The sequence below is a fragment of the Xenopus tropicalis genome, chromosome 10 (assembly GCF_000004195.4).
Source record: "Xenopus tropicalis strain Nigerian chromosome 10, UCB_Xtro_10.0, whole genome shotgun sequence".
NCBI classification, from domain to species: Eukaryota; Metazoa; Chordata; class Amphibia; order Anura; family Pipidae; genus Xenopus; species Xenopus tropicalis.
This window is the reverse complement of record NC_030686.2, coordinates 16,022,311-16,036,052: the sequence shown is the minus strand read 5'-3', so window position 1 is coordinate 16,036,052 and position 13,742 is coordinate 16,022,311. Positions and strand designations below refer to the sequence as shown.

Below are 13,742 nucleotides of genomic sequence, written 5' to 3'. Positions count from 1 at the left end.
TGTAAATATAACCCAGTAGTGAAAGCTGTTTTATATTTGTAGTGCATGAAGTTAGCAGTACTTGGCATATGGCAAATCTCGTGTTCTTTGGAGTCACATTTGCTCACTCCACCATGTAATCTTAAGTGCACACATGATTTGCGTCTCCCTAATATGCCTCTCCAAGCTCAGCATTACAGTGATTTCAGCTGGAAAATGATTATCTTGGTATTTAAGTATTTGATAAACATTTTGCTATCACCATGTAAACATAATCATTGCTCTAACAGCATGCCCTCAGTTGGTTCTTGGGTGATTAGTGGGTCATAATTAAGTGGAAATTCTACTTTCAGTATGTTGTTAATATTTACAATCTTTAAATAATGTGTTTTTGCAAACCATGTAAATAGCATAAATAATGAAATTAAATACCAGGGCCGGAACTAGGGGTAGGCAGAAGAGGCAGCTGCCTAGGGTGCAACGAATGAGGGGCGCCAGGCAGGAGCCTCTCCTGCCTACCCCTAGTGCTACTTTGTTATTGCCTCCGCCGCTTGTCATTAGCGGCGGAGGCTATGACCGATCTAATCACCCCGCCCTCCGCACCGCCTCCTGTGCTTTGGCGCGCATGCGCCGTTCGGGGGGGTGGGCGGAGTTGGTCGACCAGGTTGCCTAGGGCGCCCGGTCGGCTTGGCCCGCCCCTGTTAAATACCAATGAGATAGGGGTTTGATTGATAGGAATTATTGTAACAATGTAATTGTAATGTCCTTGCTATGGGAAGATTTTAGAATAATCTGGTTGATCAGTTGAACATGAAAGTGGGAGACCAAAATTCAGTTCTTATATTGCCAGCAGTTTGCTGCACATTGAGCATAAACATTTTCATTAAAAGATTGTTCTGGCTCTGCTTGGTCTCCATTTGGCCACTAGTAGGTTTGCCACTTTGGTGGAAAAATAGCCCTAGTTGGGCCTGTCCAGGCCGCAAAGGGAGAGGTTTATTAAGGGTTTGGACTGGTCTGAGCTTTAGCCTTTGGCTTTCCAGATGTGTACTACAACTACATTGTAACATACCTCCAAAAGCCGAAGGCATGACAGGTGTCCCCATTTGGCCATACAGTGTAACATAAAACTATACCAGTGCCGCTTTTTTAAGTGCTAAGTATAAGCATGTCATCCGCTATTATTCATATACTTGACAAGAAGATGGAAGCCTAGCCATGAGAATGCTGAATCCCAAAGGATATACAATGATTATAATAAGTAGGGTTTAGCTAAGCTCATAGTACAGTCTGAGAACTGAGCTGTTTTGCCGTGATGCTGAATATAGAAAAGGCAAGGAGACAGCCTTTTATTAAAGAGATGGCAGCCGGTAATATATCCCAAAATATTCACCCTGCTCCGAAATAGTTTATACTATTTACAAGCTGATCCGTCTGGTCTCAGGATGGCCCAGTTCTTTGTCATTTACAGATGTACTCTGCAGGGCGAGGTGTAGCTTCTCTGCAATACGCTTCTGAGCCGCTTGGATTTGCTGTCCCCGTTTGGATCCAAAATAAAGAATATATCTCCGTGATAGGAGTTTGCACAGATCAGCAGTTCCAAATCAATTCGTTATAAAGCGAAGTCAGATACCGTACCCCGTGTATGCATTATTATGGAAAGATATGGAGGCATTTAATTCAGTAAAATATGGATGTCTCCACCTGATTTATTCACGTTTGGAGGAAAATAGTTTAAAAAGTATAAGAAATTATAATTCATGCAAAATGCAGTGCCTTTATGTGTATTCATGGCTAATTGTCTCATTGCCGTTCCTTAGTTTGATATCACGTAGATGGCAATCATGTCGACTGCAAGGCTGAGATTAAGGGAAAGTGCTTATTTTTTTTTTTTTTTTCTTCCATAGATGTGATTTATTTAGGTTTGCTAATTCATCAGAGACTCCATGTTTTAGGCTGGTTTGTTTGAATTCTAAATGTTAAATAATCAGCCCTTATTCATCTATAGAGCCAATGTTTACATTTTCGTTCATCCATTGAGTTCTATTGAAGTGGGATGTAATTGCTGATAGGCTGATTGCATGCCTTTCCATTACACTGACAATAGTGGTACGAAGGCCTATCCCAAAATAAAGAATCACTGCTCACTAGTATAACCAACGAGGTCAAAATCCTTCTCTAAAAGGGGCACACCCTTCTACCTTCCTATGGCCTTCTTCCTCCATCAAAATGCAGGTGGACTTCAACCCTCAGAGGTTTCCAAGAGTTAAGCTGGCCATACACGCACCGATAATATCGTACAAAACCCCGTTTCGTACGATATTCGGTGCGTGTATGGCAAGTCGGCGAGTCGGCCGATATCGCAGGAGGCTGCTGATATTGACTCGCCGATCGGCCAGGTTAAAAGATTTTGATCGGGTGCCATAGAAGGCGCCTGACCAAAATCTGCCTTTAGCGCTGAATCGGCAGAAGGAGGTAGATATCCTATTGTTTCTACCTCCTTATCTGCCGTTTCAGCCCTGAACGGTTAGTGGCCAATTGTACGATCTTTTGTGCGCACGAAAGATCGGAAATCGCCACGTGTGTGGCCACCTTTAGGGCTGTGGCACACGGGGAGACTGGCCGCCCGAGACAAATCTCCCTTGTCGCGGACGACTAATCTCTCCGAAATACCATCCCACCGGTGAGTATGTAAATCGCAGGTGGGATGGCCTACGCGGTGCCGCGATTTCCCCGAAATTATGGAAGTTTCCCTACAAGGCAACTACGTATGCCATCCCACTGGTGATTTACTCGCTGGTGGGATGGTATTTTGGGGAGATTAGTCGCCGGCGACAAGGGAGATGTGTCGCAGGCGACTAGTCTCCCCGTCTGCCACAGCCCTTAATAGGTTCTGTAGTCTGGAGATGAAATCGTAAAATTAACAAGTCCTTCCGGGTCGGTGGCCCAACTGATGCTTTTGTGTTTGATTCTCTCTTCTTGGTTTCTTTTGATCATCACAGGCATTAAACAAATTAGGTTCTAGCTCTAAATAACACTACATCCGCCCAGGCAGTCTAATTATTGGCAAAACAAAGGTCACATTAACCTCAGTATTTTAGCAGATGAGATGACTGATGTTACCAATGGTACAGATTATTCTCAGTGGTAAATCTTCTTGAAAATGCGTAGACCGATGACCTGGAGAGCACACCATATCTTAATGCTTCATAACAGTGTTGTTTACTTGTGCAATGATGTCTCCACATATAAACAACACTGGTATGAAGCATTAAGATACAGTGTACTCTCCGGGTCATTAGTCTACGCATTTGTATCTGCTTACGGCCAGCACGGGGTCAGTAACCTGTTGAGGAGCACTTATTTGCTACTTTGTGCCATCTTCTTGCATTTTTAATTAAGTTTGGGGTGAATACCATGAGAGTTAGCGGGAGTCTAGGGAAAGCTGATTTTCATTTAAGCAGTATTGAAGTCCATTGGTAGCAGAAATTCAGTAGGTGCAAAATATAATGCAGAACTTGGTTGCAGTTCCCATGTTTGATGTGTTCCATTGCTAGATGCCTCAATGCAGAGACATATGAAGCCACTGTAGCTAACCATAGATTGTGGCACACAATACTATCAACATTTTGAGGGGTAAAGGGTACTTGTCCCCCCTAACATTGATGGTATTGTGCGTCACAATCTGTGGCTGTTAATTAATGAAATAGGTACCCTTCAATGCCTTTAGTGTGGTGGGTTCCTCCTTGTACTACATGTCTCTGTACCTGAGATTTCATCAACAATACAAACCCAGCATCGGTGTAAAGGGTATTCCATGGTGAGCTTGGAAAGGAAATGTACTTTCTTTCCCAGAATTCCTGCTGGTTTTCTGTCTATCATTATTCCAGGTTAAGTGCCAAGAACCAGGTGAGGAAATATTTTTGGTCCCCTAGTAGGTAGAACATTTCTTGAAAATGAATATCCTAAATAATTTCTATATTTAGAACTAATTGAGCCCTATGAGTAATTGGCCCACAAGGAACCTAAGGCTGATGCCACACGTGGCAATTTTACGCTGCATATTTTCTAATTCTCTCAGCGGCTGAAAAACGCCCGATATCATCATCCATAGAAATAACTTGAAAAGACTCGAAGCAAACCCACAATGCGGAAATACGCTAGAAAACGCCTTAGCACGGATTTTTCAAGCGTTTGCCGAAATACGCCAGTATTTGCACAGCAAGCTATTCCTATGTATACACAAAGGCAGCTGCCAGACCTAGCGGAAATATGCGGCGTTTTTTACTATTTTGCACTATTACCACCATGGAAACGGGATTTGCTACGTCACCAGTACTAGGCTGAAAAACGCCATAGTCAGGGGCTGTGTGGCTTGTGCGGCGTTTTTAGGCAGCGTAAAAACGCCACGTGTGGCATAAGCCTAAACCTTATGCACCTTGACTTGTTTTTATGGCTTGCTTAGAAGTATGGCTAATGGCACAAAGGTTAAAGTAATACTGATGAAGTCTCAAGGGCTCAAGTCCAGTGGGGTTGGCACTTGTTGCCAAAATTGCTGTATATTCAGCCCCCCCCCCCAAAAAAAAAATCTATCTCTTCACTAAGTACTGGAAATCAGGTTACTCCTATATAGGATTATGACTTCCATTGTTCTGTGAAGCCTAAGGACTGGTTTTGGGCTTCTATATCTCCTTGCCATTGGCACCTCGGGATAGCACTTCTGTGGCAATGTCACTGTCGCTTTAAGAATTCATTGGCTTGTAGGTTGGAGCAAGCTTGTTAGATAATATTTTATATTCCCTTTAACCACTAATGTATTTTTTACAAGTAACCAACCAGAATAAGAGACCAGGGTAACAGCTTAATAGTGTGATCGGCTTCATCAAATGGGTTTATGTAGGCATAATTGGGCAAATTGCTTTATAGACGGCAATATAGCATTAAAGACAGGTCACAGAGTTGGACTTGACGAAAGCTGCTTATTTTTGTAAATTGCAGGGTCAGCAGCTGGCATGCAGGGAAATGGCTCTAATGCGCACTCCACTATAAGTGCAGCCCACTTCTCTCAATAAATATATTAATGGGCGACATAAGAGGCATCCAACAATATTTATTTCTGTGTGTGCATACTTGGCCCAAACCTGTATTTATCCCTGTTGGTTTGTCTTTTCTTTAACCCTTCTTGTGATACCTGCTCTTGAACTGCTGTGCATGCATTAAGCAGGGATTTTTGGTAAGCTTGGCTGCCTGGGGTTCATTGTATACAAAGTATATTTCCAGACTCCGAGCTGTCCCCTTGTGGGCTGTAACCCAGCCATTATCTAGCATTTTCTCACTCTTTACAGTTCCCAAGTGATAATATAGAATTGTCAGGATGTGATCCATTAGGCAGAGGGCTTGCTGTCTCAGCCTATTGTGTGGATCCAGATACTTTATTTATTGAACACGTCTACAGCCAAGACAAGGCTGGAGCTCATTATTATGGATAGCCATAGGCATATCCCGAGGAGGAGAGCTCGGTGTAACACACTCATCCCATAAGGAAATACAGGATTGTCATTATGCCACTTCAACTTCTGGGGAGCATGTTCTTTTATATAGTGTGATTGCATATTTTAATAGTGGTTAATTACATTGCTAGACCTGGAGTAGTGAACTTCTGTTAGAGCGAGCTGGCTTAAAGCTGCCCATGCATGCAAAGTTTTGCTCATTGGGTGAGGTCTTGGGCCTTCAGGTTAACAAGCAGAACATAGCAATGACCATTGCAGATCCTTAGGTAGATGACCAATTGTATTGTGTGGTCCTTGCCCACTGAGGTTTTATAACTTGGGCCAGATATCAGTTGGGTATGCTGTTGTTTGGGGGGGCCCAATACACAGGCCAGAAAACTGGTGACTGGGTCTGGAGTGGCCAAGAAAGCTGGTGTATGACCAGTTTTAGCCTTCCTGTAATATACAACAGGGTAAGCCCCACCACTACTGATGGTACTTATCAGCCGCCATACTGTGCAAACTAACTGTTATATTCCCCCGATGTCCATAAGATACTAAATTCCATGCAGAAGAAAGCATGCTGGGAGGTGAAGTCCAGGAGTTCAGTGTCAAATTGGACCTCCTAGAGCCTGCTTTCACAAACCTTAGTAGTAAGTGCTAAATTAGATGTGTTGCACAAGCCTAAAGAGCAAATAAGGGCTGATGGAGATGCCCCTACACTGGGGCACACCATGAAACTACCTGTTGCTGGGTAGAGCTTTTCCTCTGACCTTCAGGGCTGACAGCCCCATATAATTCAACTTAAGGGGTAACTAAACAGCCCCCAAAAATAAATAGCATATTTCATGATAAAGGTAATATCACTAACCCAAAATGAAACAGGAGAATTAGAGGTAGCTTCATGGAGGATGGTGCCTTTTAAGGCTCCCCCAGTGGCTGTAATTTATTTTTTCTGTCCTGGAATGGCACCGGTTGCTGCCATATTATTGCCACTCATCACCTGTGCCACCCTGGGTGCACAGCAGAGCACAGAACTTTTTTGCCAATTTTTTTTTTTGCCAATTTTTTTGTCTAAACAAGCCCAGCTTGTTTAGACAAATGGGATGCCTGAGACTCTGGAACAACATGGAAGCCCTGCTCTGTCTCTTCCCCTCATGCCAAATTAGATTTTACCAGAAAAAGTAGGAAAGTTGGGGGATGTTGATCAGAGCCTGCCAGTTTATGTATATTTTATCCGTGTTACTAGTTGGCATGCCCTTGGCTGTGGCACATTTCTGGCTCAGGAATAAATGTATTCAATAGTGCAGTATAAGATGGCATCTGAGCATCTTGAAATGTTCTATCCGGAATGCAGCTTTTATGGCCTTTCTGCTCTGCGAGATAGGGCAAGATGTGAGAATAATGTAGAACACAGAGAAGCAAAATAGAGACGAGATAATATTTTGGGAATGAGTCCAATTCGGATAGATCTGAATCACTGTCTCCTTTACAAATTCCAGTGTTTGTCACATGCAGATGCATTTCCAGTCTGCTCCGTTGAATGATATTTCCCTAATTCAGCTCTACACCTCATTGAATTGCTAATATGTGTCTGTCCAGATGTTGCTCTGGCAACCCCCCCCCATCCATTGGGAATTGCAGCCTGGTGGAACACGATTTGCCTCTGTGACATCACCATAGAGCGGCGTTCGGAAACGTTCGTCTGTGTCACTCTAACGTGAGAATCGATTTAGTGCCGCGCAACAGACACCATTAAGTGCTGATTCCGTTCCTAATGGCATCTCTTGGCAGGGCTGGCGAGAAGGATACATGTAATTGCCCCCTGTCCAAACACAGGAGGAGTGGAGACAAGTTGATTATATTGCAAAGAGCCAACAAAATTGGTTTATGGCATGTTTTGTGCACCTTTTAGGTAAACTGTAATTATGTTATTTTGAAAATTGAATTCATTTTATTAGAAAAAAATATGGGTCTAGTAAAATGTCATTTCTTTTCACCTATACCATTCCACCTTCAGCTGCAGGGATATGATTTATACTATACTATCAGCTATGCCAGTGATCCCCAACATGTTGCTCACCACTCCCTTTGCTGTTGTTCCTATTTATAAATAGGGACGTTGACTGCATTGGCCAAACTGCAATATTGGAGATTTTTCTAAAACTTCAAAAAGTTTCAAGTGAAGTTGGAGTGATGCTGATAATGTTATGAAGGATAAGTCACAGAACAACAATATTACTGAAACTCTCTGATTCAGGAACTGGCCTTGGGATTGGAGATGGCATAACAATGTCCTTATAGGCTCAGGACAAACATAAAGAGTGCTCCAGTGTATCAGGACTTGGGTTCTCCAACCTATGAATTCCAGCTGGAGAACAACCCCATCGTATAATAGTGGCTGCTTGAAGGCAGGGGGCACAATAAAAATCCAAGGTTACCTTTGGGTGGCATAGTGACATGTTCCTTTTCAAATGTCTTTTACTCTTGTAAATAGCTTTCCAGTAACGTTGACAAAATTATTGATTGGTCATGAAATACTGATTTCCTGTTATTTTGGCCAGAAAAAGTTGGTCATCCTCTTAAAGAAAATTAGGATAATGAAGTAATTTTAGGGATATGTAGGGAACCCAATGGGTTAATTCCCCCCACTGCACAGGAAGCTTGGGTTCTTTAAACTATGCCACGAAGAAGGTTTCCCTAATGGGTCCTGGGCTCATGTGACCAGTTCCTAACCATAGGTTACATAATGGGAAAGATCACATGGCTCTTCCTCCTTGTCTCTTCCAAGTATCTGGGGTGGATGTTCTGGAAGCCTTGAGTATAATGTCCCCGAATCGAGCTTTGGACCCCAAGGAGTTGGAGAGCAGGGACCCCATACCTGTTATGAGTTTGGCAGGCCTGCAGGTTCTAGTCTAGAGAGGCTCATCCCCTGATAGGCTTCCACCAGTTCACTAAAGTGTTTTTCCATTGGTGAGAATGTTCCTTCACAATTTCTTTAGCCAATGAGTAATGATGCAGGGACCTCTGTAACTTGCTATATCAATGACTCCAGCTGTTCAACTAATTTTCATTAAAGAACCACTGGCGCCCAATTCTTCCTACATAAGGTGTATGTTCAGGTTCCTGGACCTTTTCTCCATCTCCAGTTATGCAGAATCTTTAATTGAATGTCCACCCCCATAAATGCTTGTACTGATGGGGGAAAGATGGTGGCAGCTGTCCCCAGAAGCTGTTATGCATATATATGTGTATTATTCTACACTCTAGTATAAAGGAGCACTGCCCTGTCTGAAGTACAAGACAAACCGGCTCTTCTTCAGTCACCAGACTGAGTTATTATCTCTGCCTTAGATACAGTCCATGTATAGATAAACCTGAACACGTCCCGACTTTGAAGCTGGAGCTGAGAAACATTCCCCTCACGTTTGCCCCACTGGATTTCCGCACTTGTGATCTTTTCCCAACAGGCATGTTCTTAGAATTTGTGGCCAGTGTCAGAATCACAACCCAACTGTTGTGCAATCAGTATATTAAATCCCATCACCCCCTTGTGATTCCGTGCCGCTGATTTATGAGCAGTAACAGATTTAACATTGGGAACAAAGGCTTAAATCAACACGCTGGCTTGCAGAGAGAAACGGCAGATAGTCCGCTGCTAAATATATGAACGTGGCGTTATTTCAGTTGGTATTTTGTAAAAGAACACTGAGTTTTCTTACTTTGATGAGATTTTGAAAGTTTGTGGCTTTTTTCGGTCTCCTTTTCTCAGAGACAGAGAGATACTGAGATATCATTAGACAGTGCTCTAGTCAAGAGGGGCTTGTGGGAGGAGGCATGTACTGTATGGGATTTTTTTTGCCGTTTATTTGGCGACAAAACTGCAACAAATCCAAAAAGCTGCCTCGAGATCATGAAGTCAATGGCAGCTGCCCTTTTTACAACTGGAAGATCTTTCTTTGCTTTGTGGTTTAAGTTTTGGGGGGTTTTCTATGCCTTCATTTATGCCTCAATACGAAAAAGTCATGCTTTTCCGATTTGTTCTGCGTCTTTTTTTTATTAGTTCTTTTTTAATTCAGATTTTTTAATAAGTGGTGGTTTAAAAAAAAAAACTCTAAAACCACAAAAGGTTGATAAATTTGCCCCTTTGCATCCATTTTACTGATGACTTTGATAAACACTCTTTATATAGTGAATAATGTAACCCCTGTTGTAAAATATAGGGATAAGCCACCGAGGAGTTCCATGACATTATAAATGCACAAACCCGAAGGCCGAGTGCTTTTATACAGGTCATGGAATCCTCATATTTCCTCATAGGTCATGTATCCTCATATTTTACATTATTTATTATACACAAGTCTCAGTGAGTCATGTGTCATAAATGACATCACTAAGCTCCATTTATAAGGATACAATTTACAACATATTCATAGATATTTTGTATTATGTAATACACAAGAGCCTGGGATTTCCATGACCAGTATAAAAGCACTCTGCCTTCGGCCTTATGCTTTTATATGGTCATGGAACTCCTCGGTGACTTATAATATCCTTATATTTTACAACAGGGGGTACATTATTCACTATATCATACACAAAAGCCATAAATAAATGATATCCTTATAAATGGTGCTTAGTGATGTCATAAGTGATAATCTGTGCTTAGTGATGTAATTTCTGCCACATGACTTACTAAAACCTGTGTATTATAATATTAGAAGTCACCGAGGAGTTCCATGACCTGTATAAAAGCACTCAGCCTTCGGCCTCATGCTTTTATGTGGTCATGAAACTTCTCTGTGACTTCTTATATTTTACAATAGGGGGTACTTTATTCACTATATATATATAAGTCATTCATAACTGTTACTTTATACTATGATGATTCGTAGCTGTCAGTGAAACTGATCCACCTCCAAAGTAAAGTCATACACACACTTATCAATATGATGCCCCTTAATATAATTACACAAGACTGTCCCCATAAATTAAACCACTAAAATCCCTGGGGCTCATTTGCTAATTAGGTGAATCTGCCTACTGAATTTAATATTCCTATAGACAACCCTCCCGCGTGTTTCCGCAGTAAGCAAGCCATTCTCAATTGTGGATCCATTACGGCTCCCACCAGAAAGCTGTCAATCAAGCTAATTCCCCCCCCTTGCAGAATTTCACCATTATCAGGTAATGACAAGACTGGATTAAGTCATCATTAGAATGAGATCTGTCAGTGTCATTGGAGTGACATCAAATTAGGCACTAATCCAAGTGAATCATCCTTCCAACGCATTTCGCAATGAAGCTTTTCTAAAGGGCGCATCACTAAGAGTAGAAATAATGTATATAAGACAGCGGTAATATTCTGCTTTCCATCCCTAAACACATTCATTATTCATTATGGAATAAAATGATCTGCATATAATGCATGAGTAGCTTTATACTATTCTATTTGCCTTTGCTTTTTCAATTGAAATGAGCCACCGAGGTGTTGGTTCCTGTGGTATTAGTTTGAAATGCCTTATTCCACAATGAGAAATAGGAATGGGGTAATAAGCCAATGTTATCGTTATATTACCGTTTATTTTTCTTTTACAAGCCTCTTTGGCCAAACAACATTTATTTAATACTGGGGGGGGGGGAGGTTTAGAAAGTGTAAAGGGATTATTAGTAGGAGGAAGCTTTGGATCGTATAAACCATTGCTCATCTTTGGGACTGAAAAGCACAGCAAAGGGATGTGTTGGATGAATCTCAAGCTCCTGGCTGGTTCTAGTCGTGTTGTAGACTGAATATTTACAAAAGAGCATCCCCTGAAAAAGTGTCACATTTTGCTTTTCTATGTTCGAGACAATTAACAAGGGCATGGGCAGATGAGGTCTGAGCTACAGACTAGTATCATTTTGATTAATAGGACAGAAAAAGGTCTTGTACATTGTCCCTGTGTATCTATTAAATCAGTGTTATTCCAAAGATCAAAACCAACAAGTTATCTTCGACATGGGATTCCTGGAGTATCTGGGAAGAAATGTGAATTTTACCTAACTGTGTGCCTATTTGGCCTTTAGGCTGTGCCTGTCCAACCATATCTCTGGGTCACCCTAGGGTGCAGCAAAAACAGGCCCTTTTCAAAACCCTCCTTCAGCATGCGTCTTAAGAACGTACTCTTTTAATCTAACAAAATGGCTTGCAGGGGCAAGGGTCTTTAGATCTTCCATGACCTCATGACTAGGGAGAGCCCCTTTCCCCTGGCATTGGCTGGAGCTTCACCCAGGGCTGCTATGGAGCAGAAAGGAAAGAGCAGATAACCACGTGAACCCTACTAATGGGCCTACCACACACCCCAAAACCCAGGTAAAAAAAAAAAACATAGAAAAGTGAAAATAATGACAATTCATAGTCTTCTTAATAATTATCAAAGCACATAGGTGCCCTAGATCTTAGGGATTCTAAACCTACACAGTCAACCACCAGTGCTGCAATAGTCAACTTCAAATATTATGAGATTAATATGTTATTTTGTTGCCAGCATTACACTGGAATCAGAAGGGAGGGTATAGTACTGTTTGGGTGTTTTGGTGATAGATGATAGATGTTTATTGCCTCCAGTGCTGATCAAATGAACTAAGAAGGGGTAGAGGAGTGGGTGTACACAAGCCTCTTAAATTAAGACCTATTGGTAGCCTCTAGGTTGGAATTGGAAGCCCTCCCCCCCGTGAAAGATGTGATGGTAAAAAAAATGTTGCTGAAGGCATAAGTGGCATTTCACAATATCATTTGGATCTCCTGTTTGATGAATCTAGTTCCACAGGTTGACTTGAGCACCTATATCCATCTGGGCAAAATGAAGCTTGTGATTTTCTTGTACAGGGACATATAAAGGACTGGCTTCAGCTGCAATCAGTTCTGCATTTAACACCATTTGTGCCCTGCAATATCTGCTGGCCTAATAGAAACGGGAGCAGATTATTTCACTCCATCATCCCCGTGACAAATTAATAATGTTAATAACCACCGGCACCGAAGGTGAACCAGCCGAGGAGACAATGCTTAGGAGGGAGGGAGTGGGTGGCTGTACTTTGTGTTTGCTGCAACTTATTAAAAATGGAACATAAGTAAAGGATGAATAATCAGGAATGCGATGCCCGGCAGGCAAAGTTTGTTCAAAGGATGGCTTCCTGGGGGGGCTTCTGCTTATGTCTGTGCATCTGGAAATGGAGCGTCTCCTAATATTTCCCATGTCTTCTATATGCCTGATACTAGAAATAGAGAGAGGATTTGGGTTACTGTATGGGAACTTTGAATCTTAATCTCCTTCTGGAAGTCTATGTCTAACAAATATTGGCCCACCGTACCTAGGTGGCATCAGTGTACCCCAAAAGCCTAATACAGGGAATTGTATGGTTTGGAGCAGCATATATGTAGGTAAACACTTACAACCAGCAGTGCTACTAGCATTAATGATACTCAGGGTGAATTGTTCCAAAAGACCAGGCACGTGTTTTGGGTTTCCACTGCAATCATCAATCTATTCCATTAAAATTGATATACGTCACATTTTCTAGCAGACGGAGAAGCCTACAGCGCCCCATGTAATTTCAAATCTACTGCAGCAGAAAAATGAAAGGTGTTAAGAGCTTTAATTGATTTGTAGTAAATTAACCAGGGCATAACGATACAGAATGGAATTTGCTGAAGGGTCCAGTAAAGTGGAGTGAGGGGCTGACCGATGTCAAATGTGTGTGCCAGCAAAGCAGCCGGTGCATTCGGAAGGGTTAGAATTTGGCACTCATTTTTGATCCCCCCCCAAAGTAGTAGACAGAAATGTGGAAATCTTCTGGGAGGTCTAGCCCAGGGCAGTCCTTAGTGGTACAAGCTACCCAGTGTGTGCACCTTATATCTATGGAGGCCACTCCTTGCACTCCAAGGGGCCACACTCAGAGATGCCAGTGCTGATCCAAAGGGATCTGGTGCATTTTGGCCATGCCTTCAGCTCCAGGCCCCATGGCTCAATTGCTATGGATGCATATCTGTGATTATTCTGTGCATTTCAAAGGCAAATCACTGACAGCGGGTGATTAATCTGTTACTGCAGATAAGTGTAGGGTTAAATCAGGGTGATTCCTAAAAAATATGAGTGAGTTGACATGTCTGTGTACTACTTTTCTAGTTCGGTGTCCGGTACAGCTGCCCCGACTGAATTACAACAACAGGTATAGAAGCCATCAGACCAAGGACCGCATCAGTGAGCCAATACAGTCCCCGATCTAAAGGCAAAA

The 13,742-nt window shown here is 42.2% G+C and overlaps 1 protein-coding gene across 2 annotated transcripts in view; it reads left to right on the top strand.

Annotated features, from left to right (window-relative positions):
* asic2 (acid sensing ion channel subunit 2) overlaps positions 1-13,742 on the top strand; it is a 286,936-nt gene that overhangs the window by 179,786 nt on the left and 93,408 nt on the right. The window lies entirely within an intron of this gene.